Source organism: Papaver somniferum, chromosome 3, assembly GCF_003573695.1.
Source record: "Papaver somniferum cultivar HN1 chromosome 3, ASM357369v1, whole genome shotgun sequence".
NCBI classification, from domain to species: Eukaryota; Viridiplantae; Streptophyta; class Magnoliopsida; order Ranunculales; family Papaveraceae; genus Papaver; species Papaver somniferum.
The window spans coordinates 225324647-225328890 of record NC_039360.1 but is presented as its reverse complement, the minus strand read 5'-3'; the positions used below and the strand labels follow the sequence as shown (position 1 = coordinate 225328890).

The 4244-nt window shown below is 39.2% G+C and overlaps 1 long non-coding RNA gene across 1 annotated transcript; it reads left to right on the top strand.

Annotated features, from left to right (window-relative positions):
- Positions 1-748: 748 nt before the first annotated feature.
- On the top strand, positions 749-2580 carry LOC113362184. Its single transcript, XR_003365595.1, has 6 exons — positions 749-912; positions 1020-1083; positions 1199-1462; positions 1891-1981; positions 2063-2320; positions 2438-2580. It is a non-coding gene; the product is annotated as an uncharacterized LOC113362184 (long non-coding RNA).
- The last annotated feature ends 1664 nt before the right edge of the window (positions 2581-4244 follow it).

Sequence of the window (4244 nt, the reverse complement as noted above, 5' to 3'; positions counted from 1 at the left end):
AAACCAAACTGATAGCTCTATCAAGCCCAGCTCACAGTTCACTTTCCAAGCTAAGGCCTGTCACTGTCAAGCCCAGATCTTCATACAGGCCAACTGAGCCCAAAGCTCACTTCTCCACTGAGCCCAAAACCTTTTCATTGCTACAAAAACCCACTAAGCCCAAAGCACAATTAGAAGCCCAATAGCAATTTAGAGCCCAAATAGCTAGAAACTCCAAACACACCCAGTCTCTGTGGATCGACCCGTACTTGCACGAGCTATAACTGACAACCGTGCACTTGCGGTATTAGAGCTGGCAAACAAGCCAAAACCCGCGAGTTAACCCGTGCCCGGACCGTGAAAACCCGAACCCGGCTCGGCTGGTTCCAAAACAAGCCGGGTTCGGGTTGGAGAAATGTCGGCTTGTGAGTAAACGGGTTAACCCGTCCCGGCCCGTGAACCCGCGGGTACAACCCGTAAACCCGTCTAAATTGCTTATAATAAGTTATATTTAATCATAACCGTCGGATTATCTAGGGCTAATCATATCCTTACGTTTAAGGTATAAAAAGGAAAGGCTAAACCTAAAACATCATTCTCTTTTTTTCTTCTGCCTCTTCTGCTCGTTCTCTTCTTCTGTGTTCTTCGGCTGGAGGAGAATTAGAAATGATAGTGAGAGATTGAGACCGAGAGTTGAGGGGAAAGGTTTCGTTGGTGTTAATAATAGTGTTACTGATGTTAATTAAGTAAAAGAAGATGATGAAGAAGTTGTGAATTAAAAAGGAAAAAAGTTGGGTTTTCTCTGTGGTTAAGATTGAGTTTGAAATTGAGGAAATATAGATCGACGTATGGTTGTTGGTAGTGTTGAGGAAATATACTTCTGTGGGAAATTTCAAGATGTTTCATATCTGGTCATTAATTCGAATCCAGGAGGTATTGTAATTATCAATGTGTGTATTAAAAGTTCTAATTTTATTTTAGCAGAGCAATGTTTTAGTGTGTGTCAGTTTGTAATTCTTGTTACTTGTTCTTCTGTACAGTAATCACTTTGATGATGCTAACAAAAATCAGATGGTTGTAGGGAAGAAAGAAACACCCCATCTCGTAAGCAATCTTATTTTATCTATTCAGTTAATGTTAGATGTTCCTGAATTGCTTCATCTTTTGCTTCACCATTTATGGAAAATTTGGCCTAGTCATGTATTCATATTTTTTGCAGGTACAACGTGGTAAACAACTAATTGGTAACTATCTTCTTCAATCGATTATTTCTAATATTGATCTACGAGAAGATCTTACTGATGCAGTGAAGGAATTTGTGAAATTTTGGTTTAAAATTGGGGACTCTGTGGGTTAAGAGTAGAGATTTGGAGCGTCGAGTTGGTTCTGCTGGGTTTTTCTAGTGCTAGTTAACTTCATCCAAGAATGCATGAGATCGTTCAGATAACATCACAATCAAGAGTACTCAACACGGTTTTTGAAGGTAATACCAGTAGATTATGACTCTAGATTGTTGTGTTTCGATATTTATTGAACTTACACAGTCCTGCTTGTAACAAGAGGAACTGAGACCTGATCACCTAATGAATCTTACGGTGAATTCGGCCGTGGAAAGCCTCAGTTGTTCTGTGCTTTGTGCGTCATTTGTCCTTTTTTCACTACGTCTTTCTCTTGAAAATTATTTCGTCTACAGCATTTAAACCGACTAAAGAGTTGTTCAATTAACTGAAGTAGCAATTAGCAGCATTTTAAGCTGTTCAATTAAAAGCATTTTGAGCTGTTTAATTAACAACATCTTGAGCTGTTCAATTAACTGAAGTAACAATACGCAGTAGATTAACTTAAATGATGTTTTTTCTTTTCAAAGTTGATCAATGGTCATATGCATATATGATGTTTGAATATTTTCAGCTTCACCAGATCCAATGGAGTGGTAAAGGAGAAGCAGCGTCCACTGATGCCAGGGCACTTTCAGGCCATGACTCTTAAAAATTTCAGACGGGTATTATTGGAAGCGTATGTTTGGACATTTCAGCTTAACAAAGACCATGGTTTAATAATGTTGAATTGCTGATGCTTGCAGGTTTTATGAATTATGAGCAAACACTGATTAGAAATCGACACAGATGAACTGCAGAATGATACTTGACAGAAAATTTGGCCTAGTCATGTATTCATATTTTTTGCAGGTACAACGTGGTAAACAACTAATTGGTAACTATCTTCTTCAATCGATTATTTCTAATATTGATCTACGAGAAGATCTTACTGATGCAGTGAAGGAATTTGTGAAATTTTGGTTTAAAATTGGGGACTTTGTGGTTTCGGAAAAAGCATCCCGGTCAGTTCTTTAATATTTAGATCACTTGTTATAATGCAGTTCTGTACCTTTTAAATCCTTACTCTAGTTAAAGATGTGAAGATTTTAGGTGTCGTCTGGTTGAATGATTTAATGCAGATAAAACTTCAGTTGACTTATCATTTCATAACTTGAGAAAGTTAGGGGCTCCACAAACTCGACACACTCTGACCCCAAGAAAGAACTCTGTGCATCATCCCGCCACATTGAGCACCAGTGCAACAACCATGCCGCACTCACCCTTCTCCACAAAACCCCTCAGCTTGCATTGTCCAAGACAAGGTGGTTTATAAGGTTGAACCAGAAGCATTGGGACCATTCTTTGCAAAACTAGCCATCTGTGGACCCATCCAGATGATTATAGAGGTATAGAGGTTAAAGCACTAACACCAGGTGCTGGACGGAAGAGGGTTGGTCATATCAAAGTCTATCCGAAAGGAGATCTGTGAATAAGGTTATTTTTTTCACGCATTTTTGTTTCTGAGTGTCTTCTGATGATCATCTTTAACCTGAGTAGTAATTCAGCTGCTCAATCCTCATTGTCATCTTTTGAGGACAATGTTTATTAAATCCATTTGATATGAACTACTCACATGATTCTTTCAGATGTTTCGTCTACCAAGTTCAGAAGTATTGGTTCATTGATTTATTGTTAGTAGGGTAATCATCTCTTAGCTATATTTGTTTGCAATCTAAGAGTATCATGTGCTCTAATTTATGTATCCAACTTGTATATTATAATTGAATTTGAAAGTATGTCGAAAGTATATCTCTTAATCTCTTTGGGTGAATCCTGAAGCCCGTTTCTTACAGTCTTCAGGATTTTTTATTATGTAGGGATAAAGTTGGGAGAGTTGGTACACAGATGTTCTACGCAGCTAATGGTGCTCAGCCATCAGTGATGGTGCTCAGCCATCAAGTCTGGATAGAGGAGACTATTAAGAGTAGAGACATGGTCTTCTGCATGTGAGTGGTATTTTAAGGAAGATCAAAAAGCAGGATATGGAGTTATGATCCGGGATGTTCATCTCAGGCCTATATAAAAAGCAGGAAGATCAAAAAGCAGGATGGAGTTAAGATTGAGTTGAAAAGCAGGATATGGAGTTATGAAAATGGACTGATTAGATGTATGTAGGTGTTATAGGGAAGGATTGGAAGGATTTGTGTTGTTTATGTACTAACTTGTGTTTGATCTTTGTAATTGTCCTAAATTAACTTAATTAAATTTGATTTGATTTTTAATCTAACAAGCCGGGTAACCCGTGAAACCCGCAAGCTTTACCCGTTACGGGCACGGGTTGAAGAAATGACTACCCGTGAAGAATATCAACCCGCGGGTTTTGGCCCGTATTAACCCGAACCCGTGTAACCCGTAACAAGCCAGCCCCGGCCCGCCCGTTTGCCAGCTCTATGCGGTATTACTGTAGGCCCGTTTCATTTCACTTCAATTTTCACGCTTTTCCGGGTCCACCAAGTTTTTGGCGCCGCTGCCGGGGACTCGGGTTTGTTTTCTCTAGTAGTTTTATTAGCTATTTTGCATTTCACTTCATCGCACTTGCATCTGCACCTGCTTCACTTCATTTGCTGTTGGACCTGCTGTTCTGAACCTGTTTTCCTCTGCTGGGACGCCACCAAGGAAAAGAACCAAAGCCCAACTGGGTTTTTGCAACAATATCAGAGCAGCTGGGCTGTGCTTAAAAGGTAAACCCATTCAGAGAACCCGAATTGTGGGCTTCCAATTTTTAATTGTGGGCTTGTAATATTAAAGCCAATTTTTGGGCTTTTTATTTTCTGTTGGGTTTGTAATTAATTTTTGTGGGCTTGTTTGTTTAATTTGTGGGCTTGTTTAAATTCTTTCATTGGACTTGTATTTTGGACTCTGGGTTTAAACCCAGCTGAGCTTGTA